This window comes from Vicugna pacos, chromosome 25 (genome assembly GCF_048564905.1).
Source record: "Vicugna pacos chromosome 25, VicPac4, whole genome shotgun sequence".
NCBI lineage: Eukaryota > Metazoa > Chordata > Mammalia > Artiodactyla > Camelidae > Vicugna > Vicugna pacos.
This window is the reverse complement of record NC_133011.1, coordinates 5049321-5076073: the sequence shown is the minus strand read 5'-3', so window position 1 is coordinate 5076073 and position 26753 is coordinate 5049321. Positions and strand designations below refer to the sequence as shown.

The following is a 26753-nucleotide window of genomic DNA, read 5'->3' as shown; positions in this document are numbered from 1 at the left end:
GTGTTTGTTTCCATATCCTTTTTCATTAAAGGTTATTACAAGATATTGAATATAGTTCCCTGTGCTATTCAGAAAAAAATTTGTTTTTATCTATTTTTAGGAAGTTATTTCTTTTTGATGTGAAAGTCCAAGCTGGCAGGGCAATGTTCCTTCGTAAAGATGTCGGGGGCCCAGACTCTTTCCGCCTTGTTGCTCTACCATCCACAACATGGGCTTCCATCTTGTGGTGCTGACGACTGCTCCAGTTCCACCACTGTGTTCAAGCAATTGGGACCAGATCCGGAAGTTACACGTGAAGCTCTCCTCTGTATATCTTTCTCTGGAACTTGGTTATGTGGCCACATCTAGCATCAAAGGAGGCTCAGAAATGTAGTTGGTATTTATTTGTTTCTTTGTTTGTTGTTTTTGTTTCTGTGAGGAGCTGTGTGCCCAGCTGAAAGCACAGGGTTCAATTATTATTATTATGCAAGAAGAGGAAACCGGATAGTGGGAGAAATTCAGCAGGCATCGCTTCACTCGGCCCTTTCCGAGTAGCTTAGAAGCCCTTCCCTTTGGTAAAAGCAGAATACCACACTGACAAAATACATTTCAAAACCTGCTTTTTCTCCCGCTTTGTTCCCATAACAGAGGCCACCGGTAGCTACCCAGCCGCCTGACCAGAAAAGCTGGGAGTCACCTTTGTCAATTTCTCGCTCACTCTCCGATAAAAAGCAAGTTTTAGAAAGGCAGAGAGTGTGTTGTTTTGTCATGTTCCCAGCACCCAGCGAGGTGCCACGGGTGTCTCTGCTTAAACCCTGCCCCATCCCCATGGTTCTCAGAATGAAGTTAGTGCTCCTTGGGCGGCACTCGGGTCCTTCGTAGCCTGACCCCTGTCCAGTCCTACACGCCTTCTCTCCACGGCCCGCTGTTCCCTTCTCTGAAGCCGTTCTTTGCTGCTCCCAGTGCCCCGCATGCCGTGTGGACTATTACTGCCACCTGGGATGCTCACGGCCACCTGACCCAAACCCAGTCCTTAACCAACTATTACTTATTCTTTAGGGCTTGGCTTAGATGTCGCTTTCTCCAGGAAGTTTCTTGGACCCTAGTCTAGCTCTAAGACTCCAGGCCCCTCGCCTCTGTTCCCGTGTCTGCTGAGCGATCCTCCCTTAGAACACTCATCATTTTTCTTATCTTCTTGAGGCCAGAGATTGTGCTGATTTTGTCTCCAGCCCCAGAACATAACACAGCGTCTGGCAGATAGCTAAATAAGTATGTGCTGTGTCCACTGAAAACTCCAAGAACCAAATTATACTCAACACTTCAGTATCATGCTTTTCACCGACCAAGACTGAGCAGAGCAGCATCAGAACAAGGCCAAACTGACCCCACAAACATTTATTGAGTGCCTGCTTTGTGACTGGGCACGAGAGCCTGGTGTGGAGTGATCCTTCCCCACAGAGAGCGCCTAGACTCCCGGGGAGGACAAGTCACACGCCCAGCTAAGAATTCTCACCCAGAAGATACGCCGTGACCGCCTTCTCCCCTCCAGTAGGGAATTTGTCCCCCTCCTGGGGCCTGCGGGTGGAGTTTGTGCCAGCTTAGTGCAGCCCTCCACCCAGCTCCCCCTGTCCACGTGGACTCTGGCCTCAAAGAACACTCAGGTCTCTGCTCTTTTCACACTATTTCAGATTTTCAACCTTGGCTCCTGAGAGGAACCCTGTCTCCTGGCTCAGGGCCTTTGAGACATCTCAGTGCCTTTGACTCAGTCCCTTAACAATGGCAATTAAAGGCACGCAAAGTGAGGCTCCATCCAGCCCCTGCAAAGACCGTGTCAGAGGTGGTTTAGCTTCAAGTCTGAGGACAACGGAGATGATTTGTTTTTTGCCCCTTAGTATTTTTCAAGCACAGAATGAAAAGGTATTCAGATCTGGCAAGAGACCCAAATTTGGGGGGTTGGTTCTAGCTCAGTTGTAGAGCACATGCTTAGCATGCATGAGGTCCTGCGTTCAATCCCTAGTACCTCCATTTAAAAAAAGTAAAAAAAGTAAACACTAATGAACTTATCTATAAAACAGGAACAGACTCACAGACATAGTAAACAAACCTATGGTTACCGGAGGGAAAGGGGATGGGAAGGGATAAATTGACAGTTTGAGATTTGCAAATATTAACTACTATATATAAAATAGATAAACAACAAGTTTCTACTGTACAGCACAGGGAACTATATTCAATATCTTGTAGTCACCTATAATGAAGAAGAATATGAAAAGGAATATACGTATGTATATGGATGATTGAGACACTATGCTGTATACCAGAAATTGACATAACATTGTGAACCGACTATATTTCAATGAAATATACATGTATTTTTTTAAGTAAAAAAAAGTATTAAAAAAAAGAAAAGAGAGATCCAAATCTATGTCCCAACACATCTGGATTCAAAGAAAAAGATCGCATTATTTGTTTCCTGGCATTTGCACACCCAAGGACCAGGCGTTGAGTGGCTTGGCTGCCTTTCCTTGGATGAGAAAGAGCTCGGGCAAGAGGGCAACACCTCCTTGGAAGGGGACAAAGGCCAGATGTCACCTAGCACATCCTCCAGCCGGTCCCCATGTCAGGCACTTCAGGGACAAAGACACATCCTGCCCTGCTTTCACTGGGCAGGGCGTGGCACGTGTGCAAGGATGTGTGTCATTATAACAAAAAACTGTAGACAACTTAAACATTCACTGCCAACAGGACACTTAATAAATTATGGTCTCCCAATATGATGGGGTGTCAGGCAGCCATTAAAAAGAACGTGATCTCTAAGATATGTGATTATGTGAAGAAAAGAAGGTTCCGAGGGCCTGTCTATTCATTTATCTGTCTGCACGCACATGGACATACGTGGTCTGAGACGCTTACTGGTTCACTGTTGATGTTCTGGGGAGGGGAATTGGGGGATTTAAAGTGAGAAGACTTAACCTTCATTATATATATTGCAATAATGTCTGAATCTTTTTTAATCTTAAAAAAACCCTGCCAAGACCCCAGCGGATGTAGACAGAGATACAAATCCTTGTACCATTGTCCCCAGTAGGTTATTGAATGAAGATAGGATGAAATGCAGCCAGTCAGAGGGGTACAAGACACTAGAAAACACAAAGGAGGCAGAAATCTGTTGTGTTAGGATCAGGGAAGTGTCCAGGCAGGAGCTGGCACTTGTACTGGGCATGGAAGGATGACGAAAATTTTAGCAGGCATTGGAGGTTGGGGGATGGGGCAATATATCCCAGACTGAGAAAACAGCTCAAATGGAACAGCGACAGCTGGCAAAAGCAAGGCTGGTGTGTAGAACAGCAAAAAACGCAGTTTGGCACAAGGACGGTGCTTATGAAAGGCCGTGGTCAGTGACGCGGCTTGTGTGATGGCTTGGGGGTAGACCCGGGGGGGGGGTCAAGGCAGGTGAAGGAATTTGGATTTGTTGCCACTTTGCAAACGTATTGCAAAGGAGAGCCGCCAAAGCAGGGGTGTGTGATGTGTGTGATTGGAGCTGGAGTTAGGGAGAGATGTGCAGAGCAGAGGACAGGGGCAGCGGGAAGAAATTCTGCAGGTAGGGAGAGCAGCAAGGAGGATCCGGAAGTAATCTGCTCAAAGGTCAAGAGACTGAGGATGCAGTGAACAGGCGTGGCAGCGGGGATGGGAGAAGGGGCAAATTTGTCCCCGATGTGTGGCAGGTGTATAAAGCCCCACGTCAGGGTTACTGGAGGTGGGTCAAGGCGCAAGCGTCTCACCCCGGCTCTTTGCTCAGGCCCAGTTTCCATCTTCTTGGGAGGCCCTCATCCATGTTCCATCAAAGAACAGTGAGAGAGGCTGGGGAGACCAGGAGCTCAAACCACAGAGCGATGGGATCCAGAGGCTTTGAACCTGTTCTGTTAAGACCCCAGGGACCATTATCACCCCTGTGTAGAGAGGTGGGGAGGAGGCCACTTTATTTCCTCCAACGATCAGGGTGAAAAGAGCCATTCTCCTGAGCATCCACTTTTCCTTCCCCTGATAACAGTAGTGATAAGACCAGGGGCTCCGTGGTGGAAAGAGCGTGGGCTCTGGAGTCAGGCCTGGGTTCGGGTCCCAGCAAGCTGGGTCACAGGGAGCAAGTTACTTAACCTCTCTGAGCTTTGGCTTCCTCATCTGTAAAGTGGGAATAATAAAACCTACCTGGCAGGGTTGTTCTGAGGGTAAGGAGACAATGTACCATATATGCCTGCGTATAAGGTCAGCCTTTGGTCCCACTGAAACCTTACTCCTCAGAAGGGAAAAGGAACTGCCTTATATTTGTGTCCTTATAAAGTCTTGCTAATATGAGGGGGGAGGGTATCAGAGGCTTCTTTAAGGCCACTTCATAGCCTCTCAGACTCACTTGTTTCCGAGGTAACTTGCTGCGGCTGTGGCCACCAGCTGTGCGGCTCCAGCTGGCTTCACACAGTGGGGAACGGCACAACATCCTACTTCCTGCAGCGCCTTATTCCCGCCCCTTCCAGGGCTCCCTGCTTCTTTGCTGTGAGATCCATTCAGTGCCCACACGTGAGCATCCAGGGATTGGGGTGGGGGGTGCGGGAAGCGGTAGCTCCCAGAGGGGTATGTTGACCCCAGGGAGACTAGGGCAGGAGGTAAATTCACCACCCTCCACCCAACCTGGCTCAAGAAGCAGTTAATTATATGGTGTCTTGTGATAGGGAAGAACAAATCCGACTCCGTATTAGATCTGTTCCTTTGGCTCTAACCCTGCGCTCTAGTTTCCTGTGCTGAGTCGAGCTGGTTCTACACCTTTTATAAAAGAATGTTGCCTATAGTCTGAAAAATACAGGACAGCCCATTCTCAAGGCTCTGACCTTTAAGGGTATAACCCTTTCCCATTCCTATAAAGATTAAAAGTTGCAGAACAGAAAATAACACTTGTCTTGTTGGAGGTTTACAAGGACACTATGACCTGACCTATGGGGACAGCTGCAAGATCAAAGGATTCCAACCACACCCCCTCCCCTTCTTAGTATAAAAGGAGCCTGAATTCTGACTTGGGGAAGATGGTTCACCAGGACATTAATCTGCCGTCTTCTTGGTCTGCCGGCTTTCCAAATAACTTGCCCCAACACCTCGTCTCCCGAATGACTGATCTCTCGTGCAGTGAGCAGAACGAGTTTGGACTCGGTAACAATACCAACAGGTATGCACGCTTGTACCCCCAGCACCCCTGCTCCCTGGCAGCGAATTCCCTGATAAAGTGGGAGCAGGCAAGGCTTTGCTTTCTGCAGAGCCCAGGCTGAGACAGCTGCGAATTCTTTCCCCTGATTTTATTTTGATCAAGTACTGTTTCAGGAGGACAAATTGTTCTGAAACAAGGTTCAGTCAGTGCAGCTTGGAGAGGTTATAGAGGTTGCCTTACACGATGGGTTTTTCAAAGGAGGCAAATTTAATACAAATATAGTCATAAATCTGTATTATCTGGGGATAATGCAGACTTAGTCATAAATCCAGGGCTATGACGTCACAATAGCAAGTAATAGATAACACTGAAAACGGCTTTTAAGGATCACTTTAAAAAGCAATAATAATGGAGTTATTTTATAAATATCGTAAATACATATTTAGAGAATGAGTGAAAAAAAACCAACTGTACTAAATCTTATAGAAATGGATATTTGGGGCTTAAGGTACATTTTCATTAACAGCATATTGAACGGCTTCAAAAAGCAACGTTATCTCAAAGCAACCTAGCAGGAAGTAAAGTCGATGTGCTCTGGGAAACTGTTAGATGCCTCAAAAAGTGACTTTAGTTGTGACAAAGACAGTGAGAGTAAAGGGATTATCAAGAATTTATGTGCGATGGTTTCATGAATGGGAGGTTGGGAATGTTTAAAAGCAGTATTTCTAAATTGCTAGAAATTTTATAATATGTCTTGATAATCAAATAAATAAATACAACAGGTAGACACATCTATTTCATCTGCATTTCTAAAAGATTATATCCTTGCTTTGGTCAAAATCTCTCTCTTTTTATTTTTTTTGAACTTCAGAAATGAAGACTCACCATTCTTTCTGTGTTTGCTGCCTACTTGGATACTTGTGGTACCTGAAGGGCTTGGCCCAGAGGTAGGAGTTAACATATGCCGGCCCCTTCGCCTTCTTTCTTCCTAATTAACAGCTCAGTTCTCCCTGCTCTTTGCTGCTCAGATTCCACCGGGAGTTAGCTTATTTTGCTTTGTTTTCTCTAACAAAAGGAAGCCAGCGCCTAGATAAACACGTAGATCTTTTAACCTTTTAACCTGGCTGTCTTTCTACCATACAATGATGGGCGCCAGTGGGTGCTGGCTACATTGGGGTGACCTAGTTTTTGCTAATGAAAATGGTATCTCATTTTGCCCAGGAGACACTGTATATGGGAGACCCCGCTCCGCTTGCCTTAAGGGACAGGACACCTGCCAATTACAGCTCAGAGCCACGGAGAAAGGACGCAGGGCATGACTTCTTACTGGGGATATTTTCTCATTACTGCAAAGGCAGTGGTGCTTAGCGGTGGCTGAAGCCAGGCTGACATGAACATGGCTGCTTCAGGTAAAGAAAATCACTAATTTTTGCCCTTCCTAATCAGGGGTGGTGTTTAATCAGGCAATAGGTGGCTTCATTAGTATAATGGTTATTGTCGCTCCCCCTTGGGGTCTTCAGTGGCACCTGGGCTCCTCAGTAGCTTGTCACCATAGACAGAACCCATACCCTGACGCTACCATGCTCTTAGGAGTCCCGGGTAGGAACGCTGCTGTTTGGGCGTCTTCTAACAGCTAGAGAAGGAAAGCAGTTGGTAGATGGAAGCCCTGGAACCAAGCTTTTGAGGGGTCTCTGGGTCTCTGATCACCCAGCTGGTCAGTCTAGGGGAAGGCTATGAAGCCAGGTCCAAAAAAGAAACCAAAAAATGGCTGCTGCTGCTTCTTAGCTGACCCGGTGACCAGCGACAGTGGTCAAGAGCTTGGGGTTGGGGTCAGGCAGGCCAGGGGTGAGTTTCAGCTCATCTGCTTGCTAGCTGTTTGACCTTAGGATATTAATTAACTTTTTTGCTTTCCTTTCTTTGGTTCAAAACGAGGATAATAATGGCCCCTCTCCCTTTCCCCATGAAGTTGCTGGAAAAACTAAATAAGATTAATATGGAAAATACTTGGCACATTGTCTGGCGCCAAGTACTTCAAAGATGTGAGCTATAATTACTGAGTATATTGCACTTTCTTTAGGTAACATTTCATCACATCCTTCTCTCATGTTATTGAATCCTTCTCTGTGGATGGACACATCCTTGCTCTCAGCACACTAAGCATGTCACTGCTCTCCCTGACGAGCTCTTAGGGCTCCTTCCCCTAATTGCTGCCCATGAGAAACAAGAAAAATAAACATTAAGTCATCATTAAACACCAAATACTTCACATGGGCTTAGGGAATGAATTAATCAATTGAAATAGCCTGACGAGATTAGATAAGGAGCTCTGGAGAGAAACAGAAAGGATGCCACGAAGGCAGGCAGAGCTGTTTATCGCTGTGGGGCTGCTTTATAGGCATGCTGGTGGCCAAAGAGGCAAGGAGAGACACGGCTCGAACTCTTAGATAAGCGAAACACTTGTTTCCACTCCGCTCCGCAAAACGTGTATCATTACTAAGATTGAAGCAATAAAATATTGCTCTAGAATCTTTGAGTGAAGCATTAAAAAATGAAAGACTACCCTAAAAAAAAAAAAACCAGTGCCATTGTCTTCCATCGGACTCTGTCCCTGTTCTGCCCCTGGCACCCAGATGCTCTTCCTAGAAGCCCCCAGCATTACCAAATTCTTATGAATCCTCTGGAGACATGCTGTACGTAATCCAGCAAATCACTTTCCCCTCTTTTTTATACAAATGGTGATAAACCAAATGCATTGCTCTGCATTTGATTATAACATTTAACAATATATCTTGATAATCATTGTAAAATCAGTACACGAGAAGTTCCTCATTCTTTTTGTGGCCGAGCAGTATTCCATCATGTGCAGGTACCATAATGCATTTAGTGAATCCCCTATTGATGGACATTTAGGTTGTTCCCAGTTTTTTGCTATTACAAACAATGCTGCAATAAATAACTTTATGCTCAAAGTGTTTCTCACCTGTTGAGAGAGAATTTTAAAAAATATATCAGTGTTTCTTAATCTTTTGAGGTTGGGAGTCACAGACACTTGGAGAATCTTGTGGAACCAATGCTCCAGTAGAGATGTCCCTCCCAGGTCCCCTTTACCAGGCCAGTGCACCAAGCCCCCAGCTGTTGTGTGTGTGGGGCCACCAATGGCTCACTGTTACCTCTTTCTCCAGAGTCCCATCCTACCCAGAAGGTCACCCTGCACCTCGCCCCAGCCCTGACTCATACAGGGATACAAAACTACCATCAACTCTGTGTGCACCGCATCTCCAGAGTGCCCGACTGGATCACGTGAAAGCTTGACTTTAGCCGGGACCACATTCTCTCTTGGTTCTTTTCTGTTCCCTATCCCGCTTTCCTTAATCTTTTTCCCCGAGGCAATTCCCTCACACACCCAACTCCCTACTTTAGGCTCTGCCTCAGTGGTACCCAACCTAAGGTAATGTTTCTCCTCAGCAAAATGTACAGACAGATACCCAAGATAATTTTCCAGATAATTTAGAGAATTTGATGACCCTCTGAGTTCCAGGCTGAAAACCTTTGTGTGGCATAACTCGGGGCTTTACTTCTAAACACCCTAAAACATTCATAGTCTCACAAGTGCAAACACCACCTCACGTTTGAGATTATGCTAGATGCAACCATTTCTCCCTCCCTTTAATTTCTCTGTTTCCTTTTCAATGGAAGATGTCAACTTGATTAATGACCTTTAGAGCTTCAAATATCTTAATCAATAATTGGACTATTCACAACCTATGGGTTAAGAAGTGGAAATTTTTACTGCAAAATACCATCCAGTTTTCAAATGCATGTCCAGGGCAAAGTGTTTTTAACTTTGGGAAAATGGTGGAAATGAGAAATCTTTCCAAGTTGCTTGAATGCCTGATGTCCTATGGGGGGAAAAGGTGGGGAATATTTTCTCAATCTTTTGAGGTTAGATGCTCCAGTTTCCTTATTAGCCCATAGAATTCTGAGGGGCGCATTCTGCTCAAATTTGCCAGTTTCCACCACCCAGTTTTCAAAGGTTGTAGGAAAACCTTTTCCTTAATCATTGGTAAATTCGATGCCACAGATTCCTCCAGTTGGGTTTCATGAACCAAAATGGTATCTAAGAATAGCAGCCTACATCTCTATGCCAAGTACTGAAGCTTTGTTTTTTAGTGCTGCCAGCTGTGGGGAGAAGCGATGGGTAAGAGACTAGATAATAATTATTAATAATAATAACAACAGCAACATTAGTAGCAGCTGTTATACATGGAGCACCTGCTATGTTAGCGCTGTGCTAGGCAGTGTGCCAATCAGTTTATCTGCATTATCTGCTCTAAATCCCCATAACAGCCCCCTGAGGGAGCGCTCACATAAGAGAAGAATGTGCCCAGAGGTGTTCTTTCTCACCTTCAGTGACATCAAATCAAGCATCTCCAGACTTTTCCTGATACAAAGCAAACAGAAGTCTCATGATTGCCCACATCATGGATGAGCAAAGTGGTAAAAAAATAAGAAGTTGGGAGAGATGGGGAAGGGAAGACTTGCTGACAATTAAGGTTACTCACAAATGTGCTATTGGCTAGGCTCCATCACCACTGAGCATGGAGAGGGTCTTGCGGTGGTGGTGGCTGACTGGGGGACCACTCCAGGTCTGTTGAAGGGAGATTCTGAGGTATAAATTAAACATAGCCTTCTCCCTTTTCCCCTCCAGATTCCGAATCCACTGAGAAGTAAGCAGGAATTATATATGCAGAAAAATATTCACTTTCTTGATGGCAAAGCTGATTGGACAGCATAATTGGACCCTTGGACAACTTAGCGGTTTGACCCCATTCCCCCAACTTAAACCTTGGGGGCTGGGCACAGGAATCCAGCCTGGAGGACCTAGCCTGGCCTTATACTTGTGGGTCCAAGAGATTGAGAGACAGATGGGGCAGAAAGAGGAACCTCATGTGTGCCTTGAACTCATTAACTTTGCCCAACAAAGAACGTGAGCATCCAGGGACCAAAGGATGTCAAACTCTAGTCTTCTCAGCAACCAGATCAATCACTTTCCCCACAGGAGGAGGCCTGAGAGGTTTAAGAGAGGGCCCAGAAACGCTATTCTAGACCTCTCCTCTGGAGAATAGAGTAGATATTCCCTTTCCTCCATAAAAATGCGAAGACAGGTTACTGAGCTCCCTGCTTCAACCCTCATGTTTATTTTATATATAGTAGTTGCATCTGGTGATGATTTTTAGTTACCATACCAAATGAATGATGCATGAAATAGTAGATAAGCTAGACTTTATTAAAATTAAAAACTTCTGCTCTGTGAGAGACACTGTCAAGAGAATGAGAAGACAAGCCATGAACTGGGAGAAAACATTTGTAAAAGACATATTTGTAAAGGAGTGTTATCCAAAATATACTATGAACACTTAAAACTCAGCAGTAAGATAACAAACAACCTGGTTTTTAAATGGGCGAAAGAAGTGAACCAATATCTCGCTAAGATATACAGACGAAAAATAAGCATATGGAGAGATGCTCAACATCGTCTGTTCTTAGGGAAAAACAAATTAAAACAGCAATGAGATACCATTTCACATCAGGATGGTGGAAGATCAGACTTTCAGTAGACCCTGAGCCTCATTACAGGCTCATTGTGATACATTAGCTGCTAAAGACACACCCACAGGTGCCATGACAGTTCCCAGGCTGACCATAAAGGGCCAAAAGGTGGGCGGGGCCCATTCATGGAAATCCCCACCCCTTCCCCGAAATAATTGGCATGCCCCTCCCCCTTGTTAGCATATGAAATTACTAAGTCTATAAAACTAACCGCCTCCCCACACCTCAGGGCCACTCACTTTCCTAGATGACCGCGTGCTCTGGGGCCATCTCTCTAGCCTTCGGAGACGCCCGGCACTCTGTCTGTGGAGTCCATATCTCCCTGAATAAACTTGCTTTCACTTCACTATGGCTTGCTCTTGAATTCTTCCCTGCGAGAGAAAAGAACTTGTTCTCCGGCAACACCTTCACTTTCCAGTGACTTTTTTGCCAAAGCAAAGTCATCTCTGCTCCCATCCCCTCAGGCAACTGGCACAAGAGGCAAGCCTGGGGCTCCACCTGCCTCTGCTTCCCCTCAAGGCTCCCAGGGCTCCCACCCTAGGTCAGTGTCATAAAGGTGGATGGAGGGATTTCCAGCTCCTTCTGCAGAGCTGCTTCCAGGCCGCCTGGAGCCAGCCCTGGGTCCTACCCACTCCAGGGCTGGCACTCTTCATGCCAGGGTTGGCAGCACCTTGGCCCTGGGCACAGTAGGGTCACCAAAGAAAATGGAAAGATTTAATGATGCTCCAATGTCAAAAGGGCATCAGCATCAGTGTAGGAGGCAGGCGGCCACCTGTGTCCTGACCCACACCTGTGATGGCTTTCAGGGGGCTTGCATCTGCAGGGAGCAGAGCGGGAGCACGAACACACAGACACCTCAGGTAGCTGAAGGCACCCTCCCCAGGGCTCCAGGAAGCTGGAGTAAAGGCCCTTCCACAGAGGGAAATAAAGGCTAGAACCAGACGGTGATGAAGGTGACGATGACTGATTCTCCAATTTTATACCGTGCTGGCATGGCCTGGGAAACCGCCAACAAATGCCAATCAATCAGCCAATCCTCTCTTTGGAGCCAATTCTGTAGAATTCACATATGACAATGCTTCTCAAAGGAAAGTTTTCAAGCCATTAGCATCAGCATGAGCTGGAAATTTCTTTAGACCTGGATGCTCAGGTCCTACCCAAGGCCTCTTGAATCAGAACCATTGAGTAGAGGCCGAGGAACCTGCATTTTAAGGAATTTCTCAGGTGGCCCTTGTTTCCCATCAGCAGGGGATGCAGGAACTTCTCTGAGAAGACAGCTGTGCCTCTGATGACACACGGGCCCCTGGTCCAGGCTCTGCCTCCTGCTGCTCTCAGCTCAGTCTTTTCACTGTTGATCGCGGATCCCCACACATCCAAGGGGCTCAAGGGCTGTTTTCTACACACATTCCATCAGCAAAACCCAAACTCCCTGTGCCTGAATTCCTTTTAAGAGCCTTTGCTTTGTAGAATGTCTTCAGCTCAGTCCTTCAAGATGTTCGTATTCCTAACACCGTTTTTTGCTTTCATTGTGATTTTGTGACACAGGGGATTTGAGATGTATCTTGATACGGTTTAGTCCATTATATCCTGAAAGCCCCTGGGATTTTCCCCTTTAATGCATGTATCCCATAAAGGAAGGGAGGGGCTTTTCCCTCACTCTCCTCTCACGGAGGTGGGCTCCAGGTCACCTTGGCTTTTTGAGTTGACAGTGTTACCTGAATTTTTTCCCATGAGGACTCTCTATGCCTTCCCTCATTTTCCTCCTCCAGCTCTTACTATAGAGTCTCAAGCTAATAATGCAAAAGAGAGTCGGAAAACAGGATTTTTCACACATTGGCTTCAATCACTTGTTACTCATGGTTTGGAATTGTTACTTAGTTACCAGAAGAATCCGGCTTGGGCTCCAAGAAAATTAGTTAGACACTAAAAACTTAAAAATGCCAGATGTACTCGTGTTTAGACAGGCTTGGCAGATGAAACGTTCCAGAATTGGAAAATGGTACAAGCATGAAACCTACTCAAAATTCACAGACCTCTGCTTTTATCTATTTCCCCCCAGCTCTCTTTTTTTCCACCCCAGGTCATTTAATTGTCCATGAGTGGGCAACAAATCTGTGTTCTGCCAAACATTCCTTCACCTGTCACACATGATTTATCATGTCTTTTCTCGGTGACAGTTCTACATTTTCACATTAAAAAAAAGAATAGTCCCTGCTCTAGAAAAGGAAGAAGGGGGACTCTCCATTGAGCCCTCCTTTTTTTTATTTATGGAAAATCATAGATGAGAAAGCATTGCAATTTATAAATACATACGGAATGTCGCCCCTGCTAAACCTGTGTTACACCCCAGATCAAAGCCTGATCCAGTCTGCCTGGGGTGGGACCAGATAATCTGCATTTTTAACAAGTTCCCAGGTGATACTGACACTGCTGGTCTGGGGACCCCACTTTGAGAACCACTGGTCAGAGAAACAGTCCTGTCGACCTTGACTGCACATTAGAAGCACTGGGGTCCTTAAAAAAAAAACAAAACTGAAGCCCTGGGCCCACCTCGGGAGCACTGTGATTATGAGTCATGTCAGTACTTTCACTCAGTCTAGGACTGTGGTTCTCCGTCTCAGCCGCGCCTATCAGCTGGGGAATTTTTAAAACCCTGGAGCCTAGGCTTCCCCCAGCCTCAGATCTACCCCCAGGCGCCAGCGGCTTTCCAGGCTCCGCAGGTGAGCCCCCGAGCCGCCTGCAGCGTGGGGGGCTGCCGCAAGGCAGGGCCTGGCTCACTGAGCAGCCGGCATGGCTCTGGGCGGGGCGCACGCACTTCGGAGAAAACCCCAAGCAGCTCAGGAGCGAGTCCTTTTTCTGTCTTTTCTCCTATTAAGCGGATTTTTGAAATAGAGGCTCTAAATCCGCTTATGTTAAAAGCTGGAGGGGCTGGTGGCATCTTAATGTTCATGGACGTGAAGAGGATCACCGCACACTTTCAAGGTCAGGGAAGCGGCTGCTTTGCAGGGAAAACCGCCGTGTGGGCTTGACATTGCTATCACCTTCCTTTGGAGGTGGGAGCAGAGGCTGACGCTCTAATTGGGGTAGACCACGTAGCCTTGTTGGGAAGGTGACATTTGAGGGACGCTGGGTAGGATGTGAGGGAGCTGGGGGCTGGGCTTGGACTGGCCCCGCCCAGTGTGACTGCAGGTGCGGGGAGAGGGACCGGACCCTCAACACCAGAAGCAGAACTGAGAAGGATGATCTTTGGAGGCCTGCCTGGGTGCTCGGGACAGCTGGGGCATGGGGGCCCAGGCGACCCAGGACAAGGCAGGATGGGACCAGATAGGGACCCGGGGAGCTTGTAAAACACCATTTGGCTTAAGTCTGGTATCGAACGTGGCTTTTTTGATGAGGGACCCAAAGAACACACTTTCCCTTCAAAGTAGGTGGTTTAGACCAAACCACTTTGTAGGGGAATTTCTGACCACACGGGGGCCCCTAAACCTGAAAGGGACACTAAAGGTCACCCAGGGTAGTTGTTTCCAAACTAGGTTTTGCAGAGCTCTGGGGATTCCCGGAAGTTCTTTGAGGGTCCCAGGAGGGGACAAGGTGGGAGGTAAGAACCACAGTAGAGCCAAGCAGTGGCTTGGGGGCACCCTATGCTCCCATAGTCCCCCGTAGACAGAAGATCTAGTTAGTAATGAACCTGCTGTGCAGCATCAAGACAATAAAAGACAAAACACGCTGCTCACTCCTGCCAGGCGCTCTTCTCAGCACCTCACATGTGTGAGGAAAGGAGCCCAGTGTTGTTTAAGGCCACAGTCATGAGTGGCTGAGCCAAGACTCACATTCGGCAGCTGCGCTGCAGAGCCTGGGCCCCAGAACTGTGCTGTCTGCCCTCCCCATGGCCGGGCCGGCCCTACTTCTCCAGCCGGCCTGCCTCCGTGCACACTAGATTCTGCAAGGGAGGCTCAAGTCTTAAAGACCCCTCCTCTTTAACTCCAAGCGTGCACCTCTGTCTCTGCTGCTCCAGATGAGTGGAGAGCCACATGCGTTTCCACGTGGCAGAGTGGACAGAGGGAGCCCTCCCCGCACACCACCAGGTCCTTTGAAGCCCTTCTCCGTCCTTCCCTGGGCAGCCTGCCTCATAGCTCTCCTCCAGGCCAACGGGCAGAACCACGGGGTGGGGTGGGGGTGCTCACTGGAAGGCCCGGCAGGTCTCAGGGCGGACAGAGGCAGGACAAGGGCCGCTCTCTCTCTAGCTCAGGTGTCTTCTGTACTTCACCAGAGAAGACCCTTCCAGCTCCGTCCTTCTACAAAGAGAGGGCCCCTTGAGTTGTCACCTCCCTCCCTCTCTCACTTTCTCTCCAGAAGAGGACTCCCACTACCACCACCTTTACATCCTTCAAGCTCTCACTCTGGGGCTCGGTGCTCCACTTTGTTGGCAGAAGTAAATGAGGAGGATGAGATTCTGGCAGTGGAGGCTGGTAGCTTGCCGTGAGATTGAGTTGGGTTCTTGTCTTTGCAGATGGAGGCTTGAGAGGGAAATGAGCCCAGCTGGGTGAGCTAGGACCCTCTTTCAGATCAGCATTCTACTAAAAAGAGCCATTTGGGGGAGGGATGGGGGGATAACCTTGCCGAGGAGAGGACTAATTACTAGTTTCTGTAGGAAACCACGCAGCTGAGTTGGAAGGGAAGGGGGCAGGGCACAACTATTAAAAAAAATGACACAGCAATTGATGACATGACATAAACTGGTTAGAATCAACTCAGCCCAAGATGGTGGAAGATTCCCCCTCCAGTAGACCCTGAGCCTCATTATACACTCATTGTGACACATTAGCTGCTAAATGACACACCCACAGGTGCCATGACAGTTCCCAGGCTGACCATGAAAGGCCGAAAGTGGGTGGTGGCCCAATTCCTGGAAACCCCCACCCCTTCTCCAAAATAGTTAGCATAACCCTCCCCCTTGTTAGCATATGAAATTACCAAGTCTATAAAAACTAACCACCCCCACAGCCCGAGGCCTCTCCTGAGGTGGCCTGCATCCTGCCTGTGGGACGTGCGTCTGCTAAGCCGCTCTCACTCTTTGAGATGACCCACTCCTGGGGACGTTCTCCCTTCTGAGACGGAATGTATATCTCCTGGGTAATCTGCTGTCTCTCCACTGTGGTTTGCTCTTGAATTCTTGCCTGCACGAGACAAGAACCTATTTTCTGGCAACACAGCTTCGGATCAAAGGAGGTGATTGCCCCTCTTAGCAGACCTGCACCTCATGGAACAGCCTTTCTCCTCTAAGCTAGGCAGTGGGCCTGGCCCCTTTGGCTACATTGGACCCCACCGTGGTGATTCTGCACTTAAGCCTGTAAAACTGCCAAGGGTCCTGTTGATTTAGGTGGCAGTGGCTCCTCACACCGACATACATGGAGTCTCGTGGAACTTTTGGTTTCAAAAAAGGAGCTCATGCTTCGGGGGAAAATGTCTCAAACCAGATATTGAGTCTTTGTTCTCATTTTATATTTAAGAAAACTCTGGGGGGTGGGGCTTCAAGGGCCCTTTGTCCAGGCATGGGGGTGGGGGGGAAGGTTGCAAAACAAACAAACACACACACACACACACACACACACACACATATATATATATATATATATATATATATATATATATATATATATATATATATTTAAGAAAACTCAGTCCAAGGAGATGAGACGTCTCTGACACGGTATTGAGCTCCCCTTTTACGAAAGAAAAATAAGCCTTGCATTTCCCGTGCAACAGTTTGTGCAGAGAAAGAAGGGCTGTGATTCCTTCTAGAATAATGAGAAAAGTGCCAGTCACGGAACGACGCCTTGTCCCCCTTAAGGGCCTCGCTCTGACAGGCTCTCTTTCCTTTCTTTCGGGACAGCTTAGATTAAAAAAAGCGTGGCACTGGGAAGTTGTACTGTTATTATTTCAGGCTTCACATGTACAGCCAGACCCGCCCAGCTGTGATCGTTCTCCCTGGTGGGCTGTTTCGAGGGGTGTGCCTCGAATGCCTGTACCCGTCAAGGCAAAATCCAGCTCCCTGGAATGCAGCCGTTGTTCTTTTTAGACTCTGGGGCAGTTTGTTTAAGATAAGGAGATGACAAATGGGCTGCATGTGGAGTTACTGCAGCAAAGACTGTGAGCGGTGGCGGGCTAGACCTGTGTTAGCACGACGACCTCATCCCTGGGGGCGGGGGGGGGCTCTCCCTCCAGACAGCCCCCGGGCACTGCCATCCGAAAGAGGCGTCCCAAGTCCTTTACTTGTTTTCTTTCTTCCTCTAATGTGTCCCTATAATCCTGGCATCAGGCAGCTGCTGGGTTAGAGAGTGAAACAGAGTGAGAGGCAAAATAATTGTTTAAGAGCTCAAACTGTGACTCAAAACCCACCTCCAGTCCTCGCTGACCTTGTGATCTTCAGTCTTCATTTTCTGATCCTTTAAGTGGGGTGAGAACAACACCCCTGTGGATCATGATTATGACCATTAAACAAAGTAATGAATACTCTGGAAAGAGTTGTCTGTTGTCTGTTTCAACTTCTTTGTTCCCTTGTATCTCCTCAGCCCTTGTCAGCTGGTCCTCCGTTCCCAAGCGCTCCATAGGCTGCCTTTGCCTTTGTTTGGGCCACCGATGACCTGCACGTGGCATCGTGGACACTCATCTGTGACCATCTTCCCTGACCTGTCTGCAGTGCGCAGCACAGCTGCCGCTCCTTCCTCCCCGGGCTTCCAGGACACCCCTTCCCCTCCCTCCCTCCTCGGCTTCTTCTTCTCAGCTGCATCTGACAGCTCTGCCGGCTCCATTCCCTCCACCCCTCCATGCCGGGCCCTTCTCTCCCCCAACCTACATCCTCCCCCAAGGTGATTCCATCCAGTCTCAGAGCTTTAAGTGCCATTTGGAAGCCAATGACACCCAAATCTGTGTCACCAGCCTTGACCTCTTCCAGGAATCCCATGCTTAGGTATCCAGATTCTTTTAGGGCATCACTGCTTAGGTGCCTAATGGCCACTGCATCCTTAATAAGGCCAAAACAAGACTCAATTCATACTCTCTCATCCCTCCCCCCAAAAAAACCCCAAAGCACCCTGGGCTTGCCTTGAGGAGCTAACTTTGATTATTCTTTCTTTGTAACCCTCTTCCTCTCTCCATCGCCCACTTCCCTACCACCACCATCTAATCCACAGCCTGCTCTATCGACTGCACCTCGAAGCCTACCTCAGTCCACCCCCCCCCTTCCATCTCCACTCCTATCCCTCTAATCCAGTCCCTCATTCTGGGCCACTATTATTATCTCCCTGATTTTTTTTTTCTTGCCTCCTATAACCATTATCCTTACCCTGGTGGGATCATGTCCTCACCTACCTCTGCACCTTGTCCATTCTCTCCCTCATCCATCCGACCCTGTTATGATTTCTTATCTTGCTAAATTCATCCTCACTTTAGATCATTTGTTCTAGAGATTTCCTCCGTCTGGAATGCTCTTTGCTCTGACAGCCCCAACTTCTCCAAAAAAAGCACTGAGTATTTGAAAGAAAAGGGCACATCAATTTTTAAATTATTTGCCACTTTGGATAATCTACACCATGACATTTCTTCATCTGGGGCGATTGGGAGCTGGATATATCTCTATTGAGAGGGAAACACAGACGCTCAGGCAAATACCTTTCTTGTTAATAAGGTAATGCGATTCCAAACTGAGGAATCCTGTGAAGTTATATGGTCCATGACTCAGAGTGACTCACACCCCGCCTAAGTTTGCTACAAATCCCTTCCTGATGCCAGTGGGAGATTTCCATGTGTAATTCAATCAGTCGGACCCTGTTGCTGTGTTACCATCATATCAGTTCTTGCTAGATTTATTCTGCCCTGCCACCCTGCCAAAAAAGTCTCAGTGCAATCTCCTAAACTCTTAAATTTACAATGAGCAATACCTTTAAGACAGACGTTGTGAGGATAAAGCATAGGGGTCACAAAGGCTGAATATAATTCTCTTCTCTAAAATTAGACACAGAGGAGATGACACAAAGGAGCATTTCCCTGGATATGACAGACTCCGTTGTTCTGCTAAAAGGGCTTCAGTGCACACTCATCCCACCAGGGGTGATGTGTGAAGCCAGGTGGGCTGCAAATACCTCAGTCACCATTACACATCTTTGCTGTTTGTCAACAGCTTTCCAAGGTCCCGTTTCTCGGGCCTGGCAGGACATGGTCACACTTCAGGCTGAGTCGCTAGCAGCTGGGAGCATGCCTACCATATTGGGCATTTTCAGATAATGCCATTTGCAGCAACATGGATGGATCTGGAGATCGTTATTCCAAGTGAAGTAAGCCAGAAAGAGAAAGAAAAATACCATATGATGTCAGTCATATGTGGAATCTAAAAAAAAAAAGGAAGAAAGAAAAAAGAGGGCACTAATGAACTCATCTACAAAACAGAAACAGACTCACCGACATAGTAAACAATCTTATGGTTACCAGTGAGGTGGGAAGCCCCTTAAAAAAAGCGGCAGGGCCCCCCAGCAGGGCCACTACTCTCGTGCAGGCACCATCTGGTTCCCTGGCCCAGAGGTTCTACCTCACTTTTTGCCTCTGAAATGGCTTACTTACCCCTAAAATGCTATTGGATCCCTCAGCTCACTTTTGATTGGTTATTTCCTTCACTCCTGATTGGTTATTTCTCTCACTCCTGATTGGCCTATTTCTACAAAGCTTGTTTCTGGTTGGTCAACTTCTGTTATACTTTATTTGCATATGATGTTGCAAAGTGTAAAACTGGCAGCCTACAAAGGCCTGTGTAAACCTATAGACGGGGTCCAGAGTTTGGAGTGTTAACTCCTCTGGGCCCGCTGGGGTAATAAACCCGGGTTCTCCAACTCTCCGAGTGCTGCTTGGTCTCTCGCCCCAATCCAGGTTGCTGTCACAACTGAGCTGTAACATCGAGCTGTAACACATTTTTCTGCAACACCAGGGGAAAGAGGGTGGGAAGGGATAAAGTTGGGAGTTTGAGATTTGCAAATGTTAGCCACTATATATAAAAATAGATTAGAAAAACCAAATTTCTTCTGTATAGCACAGGGAACTATATTCGATATCTTGTAATAACCTTTAATGAAATAGAATATGAAAACAAATATATGTATGTATATGCATGACTGGGACATTGTGCTGTACACCAGAAATTGACACATTGTAACTAACTATACTTCAACTAAAAAAAATACATAACTATGAATATAAAAAGTGTTTATCCCTATACCACTTAAAACCATCTTGTAAAATGCCACTTGTTCTTATGCTGTATAAGGGCTACTGTTACATAAAATAGAGAAATAGAGGAACTGTGTTCACATGAATCCTCCCTGAGCCCTCGGGGGGAAGGCAGTGCTACACTCACCTGGCTGATCATTGAGTCTGGAAAGAGCCGCCCCGCCCCAGGCTGGTAATAGCAGAGACGCCCACCCTGTTTCCCCGAGCGCAAGGGTCTTCGCCATCTGTGTAGCATCTGCCTGGTCCACAAAATTGCAAAATCATTCAGAATGGCTCTGCCAGAAGTTTAGCCTGAAGACACCTCTTGGGAGAAGATGGACTGTGAAGAATCAGTTTTCCTAACCATCATTCTGTTTTTATCCCAAACTCCATCAAATGTAAAAAGCCTTTGGTCAAGCTTTTAATGCTTTGCTAATATCATAAAGATGAGAGAGAGTCATCAGATTTCTGAATATCCAAGTCTGAAGTAGTAAAAGGGAAGTCTGGACTCTCAGTCACGGGAGAAGAATACTTTGCAGCTTCTAAATGTAAGCATTTTGAAGGTGAGGAAGGTATCAACTGTCGTACTATTATGAGCTGGACAGAATTTAACAAAATTTTTCACCTTCATAAACACAGGTGTGTAAGGTGAAACATATATCTTTAAGAACTATCGAAAATATTTTTTTGAGAAATTTTGGGCTATTTTGGAACAATGTCCAAAGCAAAGCAGAGACATTTGAATACAAGAATGACAAGAGCATCCTTCAGAACTGAAAGAGATGGAGTCACGCCTCACACCGCCCTCTTCTAGCTTCTCACAGCTCCGGGGAGTCTTTAGTGGAAGATGAGGTTTGGATGGTTTAGCAAGGGTGGTATCTGAGCTAAACCAAAGGCTGAAGGTCAAGGTCTGTACTTCCTAGTTCTGCCTCTGCTGTTAACCTCCTGCAGAACTCCGTGCATCAGCTCATAGGAAAACAGAAGTAAAGGCTTAAATGAGCTAGTTACGAAGTGGTTTTAAATAATCATGGTGCAGAGATAATATCATATATATCTACACACATGGAGAGATTGTAAACATGTAACCTTAGTGCTGAAGGAGACTTTAGGTTCCATCTCTCATTTAACAGATGAAGAAACTGAAGCACAGAAAGGTCAAGTGAGCTGCCCGAGGTCACACAGTAAACCAGTGCTGTTGGAGATTAGAACATAGGTCTCTTGATGCCATTCCCAGATGCTTTGACCTCTAGTACCTGGATTGCAATGTACACGGAACGCGTAAGTCAATGTCAAGTCTGAAAATGAAAAATAAGTGGATATGGTTGAAGAATAATTATGTTTATAAATTCTTCTTATGAAAAGTAGGGCCAGATGATTTTTTTCTTTCCTTGATAAGGGCAGAAGGGCTAGGAAATTAGTATATATTTCAAAGGTTAAGTGATAGTAAAAATACTAAATAGTAAATAATATATTGTTTAGTAATAATAATAGTAGTTAATAAGCTGCACTAAACCCCATGCAGGCACTGTGCTTACTGCCTCTCTGTTTCCTCATGACATCCCTGTGAGATTGAAATTATTCTTAGCTCCATTTCAGCAAAGAGAAAACAGTTTCAGGAAATTCTCCAATGAAATGGCCTACATTTGTGGGTGGCTGAATGAGCTCAGATGTCTACACTCACTTTAACGGGGACCCTTCCGAGAACAGAAGCCAGGGATTTAAAACCTGTCATGGCAGAGGGAGCTGGAGGACCCCATTTTGAATGTTCCTGCTAAGTTCGTGTATACACTCATTGAATCCTCTCAGCAACTGTAAGACTTAGTTACTATAGTTTCGTTGGTTCCATTTTACAGATGTGGAAACTGAGCAAAGAGAGATCCAGTAACTTGATGGAGGTGGAGGCAGGACTTGATCCTAGTTTGTTTACTTCTGAGTCCGTACTTTACTTCCTCCTGATCCTCAGTTCTTTCATCCTTAAAGCGGGGATTATAACGCCAATCATAAGGTTTTGGAGAGGATGACACTGTACGGTGCCAGGAAAAGAAGGAGCTTTATAGACTGTCAGGTGCTATGGGAACACTGTTTTTATGGAGATGGGATGGGAAGGAAAGCTTTGTTTGGAACCCTGGAGTTTTCCTCGGAACGTTTACTGGTTTTTTCCCCTAAATTCTGGATGCTGAAATTCTCCATGCCGCCTTGTGGTTTTCCTTCTGCATACATTATTAAAATATGCATGAAAACCCAAGATGCAAATTCAGCTTTCTTACGAAAACCATTACCCTGTGAAGACACTTTGTCAGATTGATGGAGAGGAGAGGTCAAATCAAAATAGCAAGCTGGTTCCCAAAGGGTCATCCTGTCGACCTTGGGGTTCAGAAAGAAAATAATTAAAGCAGAGCCTGTGCAAAGTTCCCACGGAGATTAATGAACAGAAGCGGAAGTACCTCAGTGATCCCGCCTCTGTGTAATCGCTCCACTGTCAGTGACCTTCCAGTGGAAAACCTGAGGAGGGTGATGTTTTGAGTGGTCGCAGCAGCGGGGACACCAAGGCGGGGAAGCGAGAAGACTCAGTCTCGCAGAAGCGCTCGGACACCTGCACACACGTCAGAAGTATCTGCTCGTACAGCTGACTGTGGGCTCTTCCCAAGGGGAAGAAATCTTTCCCCAAAGAGGAACCACCAGGCAGTGACCCCGAAGAGTCAGGAAACAAGACAGTCCCCAAGAAAGAGAGGAAACTCTCTTCCAAGGAGGAGGCACTCAGCAGCGGACCTGACGAGTTGGCCGCCACCAAGAGCAGCAGCTCCAAGAAAAAGAAGAAGCTCCAGAACTGTCCCAGAAAGATGGGAATGGACGCGTCCCTGGTGGGGCGTAACTTGCAGGGATATTTCTCAACCCATCCCTATGTCCCAGTTAAAAAAAAGAAAGAAAGAAGGAAAAAGTAACAGCTCTTGAATTAAATTAAAAGCTGTGAGGAGCCAGGCCTGCCTGCCCACAAACATTTTTAGTACATTGTGTGTCCCTACTGGCACTTCTTGTCTCAGCCTTGACCACAGATTCTTCCCCCACTAACATATACGCTCAGACACGTGCTTAACTTTCCAAAACAGAACAGTGTGCCAAAAGAGAACTCCGGGTCATTTGTTTAAAACAGCATCCATTTCTTAGAATTGGTACTAATCAAAGCCAACAGTGACTTCATGTCTTAAAACTGCCCCCGTGAGGTAGATGTTCTTGAATTCAGTCTACAGGGCAGTCGCACCGTGGAAAACAGCAAGCCTTCCACTCTGACCCAGATCATCGCCCAGCAGAGGCAGTTTGTTGTATTTCAGAGTTTGACCTGAAGCTTGGTAGCATTAAGTCCTTTCTATTTTTAGCCCCTGCTTTTCTGTTTTTCAAAATTTGTCCCAGATGATGCTTACATGGTAACAAATGTAAATAACCCGTCACCCAAATGAAAGACTTCCCACAAGGGAATGTGGAAATAAGGGTCCAGGGACACTACTGGCTTGCTCCTCTGAACTGGTTCATAGATGGACCTAAATCCATCATTCGAACACACAGGCATACACGTACGCAGCGCTCACTCACAGCCAAAGTCACCAGCTCTCCGAGTAAGTTCACAGCAGGGCTGAGATCGTTACTGTGAAGAAAGGGGAGACAAGGGGTGTACGTGGGTCAGCTCCCTTGCACATCCCCAGAAGCCACCTTCTTCAGTTTTGGCCAAGCAGATGTACGGTCAGATCTCCCCATCCATGGACGCGGACCCTGCTGATACGGTGGGCTCCCTGTGTGGCACTGCTTTGTAGAAGGGACTTGAGCCTGGAGTTCCTAGAGGCAGCCCTCCATGGATACGGGGGAGGAGTGTATTAGATGACCATATTAAATACTTTCTCAGATGTTTAGTGTGAAGTGGTTATTAATTTTCTCTGGAAACCAACTAGCAGATAGAGTCTCTGGGACTCAAATAGGTGCATTGATTAAAAGGAGCCCACAGGGAAATGATTGGGTGCACCCCCAAAGAATCGAACACAGGGACTCAAACACAGACTTGCACACAAAAGGTCATAGCAGCTCTAATGACAATAGCCAAATGGTGGAAACAACTCAAAATATCCATCAGTTGATGAATAAACAAAACTTGATATGTATTATTCAATCTTAAAAGGAATGACATTCTGACATATGCTATAAGAATGAATGAACCTGGAAAACATGTTAGTGCAAAGAGCCAGACACAAAAGGTCACACATATTGTATTACTCTACTTAAATATGGAGTATCCAGAATATGGTAAGACCACAGAGACAGGAAGTGGATTAATGACAGGCAGGTCCTGAGAAGGGGGTGGGGGGATGGGAATTGACTGCTTAATGGGTAAAAAATTGCCTTTTAGGGTGATGAGAATTATTTGGAACTAGATAGAGGTGATGGTTGCACAACACGTGAATGTACTAAATGCCACTTTAAAATAGTTAATTTTGTGTTATATGAATCTTAACTCAATTGGGGGGAAAAAAAGTCAGGGAATGAGATACAGATCCCGCTAGAAAGAAAGAAACTTTGCTGTTACTCTCTGTCCAGGGTTCCCAGCCCAGGGTCTCTGCCCAACCCAAAGATCTCACAGAGTTGCTTCGGACAGGCAGCACTGTTACCGCACCAGGTTTATTTCGCCTGATAAGTCTGAGACACGGAGGTTATCAGCAAAGAGGGTTTATTTGCACGTCAGGAACAGGAGGACAAGTCTTAGATCCGCCTCCCCCAAGGCAAGGGGCTTGGGTATTTACGGTACAACGAGTAAGGAAGCAGGATGGTGGAGGCGTGGGGAGCGTGGGGAAAGGTCACTGGAAAAAGGTTCGGTAACCGTCCTGCGCAGGCGTAGCTAAGCTGCCTCCGCACATCCATAATGGAGGCACTTAGCATCATCTGAGTGAGCGGGGACATCAAAAGGTCGCCCAGCTGACACCAGCGCACGCGCAGTTGGAGGGTTGGTGGTCCGCACCAGTCTTAACCAGCTCAACTTGAAACAGACACAGCTGACTCCTCCTTCCTGGAAAACAACGCAGGGACACATTGACTGGTTAGGCTGCGCTCTGCTCCGAGGACGTGCAAGCCTTAAGACGAGCTTGGTCAGTGAAGGCAGGTGAAATGGATTCCACTAATGATCACCCATGGCCTCAGCTGCATGGAAGGTGAGACATCTCCATGCCCCCCACTTGTCCAGCCCCTCAGTGAGCTTCCAGCCAGCTGCCACGCCCAGCCTCGCACTCACCTTTCACATCTGATGGTGGCTTTCGCCCTCGGCTGTTTGCCATTACCCGTTAGGCAGCAGCTGGTGAGGCCCGGGATGCTGCCTTTATGTGAGGACCACGTGCTCATCCTCGCTTTGCCTCAGCTCTTCAGGGGACCAGGAAGTTAAAGGACATGGGAGGATTTCAATGTGTCCTTGTTGCCAGAAGTGTCTCACCTATACATACAAGTGATTTTCCAAAAACAAGAAAACACTTTCAGATTCAAGGGAATTAAAATTAGATTGTTGTCTTAGTCCAGGTCACCCAACAAGCAGAGCCTGGAACAAATGCACCTGTGCAGGTAGGTTACTTGGGAAATGATCCCAGAAGGAGTGAGGAAGGGTGAGGTAAATCTAGGAACCAGGGAAGAGGGAAAGCCAACATAATAAAGGATGTGTTATCAGGCTGGCCCCTGCGACACGGTCCCCGATGCTGGATCTTTCCTGAACTTCCTGGGGAGCCTTCTGCAATGGGTCGTCTCAGAATGACCGGCTCCGATTACAGAAGGGGAAGCATGTGACAGTGGACTCCTGTCCCTATTTGATCAAGGGTGGCCCCGTGGTGCTTACATTTCTGAACTGCATACTTATGAGTGTCCAGCAGGCTCCTGTGGCATCTCACACGCTGGAATCAGGGAAATCCAGGCAGAAAAGGGTAAGTGTGTTTGCAGCACTAGTCTGCTTGGAACCTTGTCTGGAAGCTGTCTGAGCAGCAGCAGCCAGAGCAAGGCATTGGGATAACAGGACCTACCCTGGCACACGGCGTGTGTGCACAAGTACCTGTGTCTGACTTAAGGTAACAGACACAGAAATGCTCCCCACGGCATCTCCAGCAGGTGTTTCTTCTTACCCACCAGCCAGGCAGCCATCACCACAGAAGTTATGCCTTAAATCTCCCTTCAAGCCTCAGTTATTGGCTGAGCACCTGCTGTGACCCGCCGTGCACGCGGAGGTGGGCACGCAGCAGTGAGTGAGGCCACAGCATCCTTGCTCTTAAGAAGCTGATATTCTGGTGGGCAGAGACACATGATATAAAAGACAAAGTGAATAAATAAAACATCAGAGAAGTAAGAGCAGGAAACTGAACTAGGGTGGTGTGATGGGGCTTGAATGGCCAGCTTACCTTGTTACTGTGAAAGGTTAGACAGGTGGGTGGCTTGGCTTTGGTTCCCGTCCCCAATAGCTCTGTGACTCAGACACATTTCCTCTAAAATCCGTTTCAGCTGCTTAGTCAGACACAATTGCACGGTTTTTAAGGTGTGACATTTTAAAACAATTTCATGATTCATAAGTTCCTATGACACATACCAATATCAATGGTGCCTTCTTAGGCAAAGTGTGAGAGTCATTCTTAATTGATTGTTCTCCTTTGTATATTACACACACACACACACACACACACGTGTCACACGTCACCTGGACTTCCTGCCA

At 46.9% G+C, this 26753-nt stretch overlaps 1 long non-coding RNA gene across 2 annotated transcripts; it reads left to right on the top strand.

The window, feature by feature from the left end:
* Positions 1 to 5008: 5008 nt before the first annotated feature.
* On the top strand, positions 5009 to 9971 carry LOC140689233 (uncharacterized). 2 transcript variants are annotated; one of them, XR_012064115.1, is made up of 4 exons: positions 5009 to 5191; positions 6042 to 6117; positions 6392 to 6579; positions 9879 to 9971. It is a non-coding gene; the product is annotated as an uncharacterized lncRNA (long non-coding RNA). The 2 variants fall into 2 exon arrangements; XR_012064116.1 differs by lacking the exon at positions 9879 to 9971 and adding an exon at positions 8353 to 8517.
* Positions 9972 to 26753: the final 16782 nt, after the last annotated feature.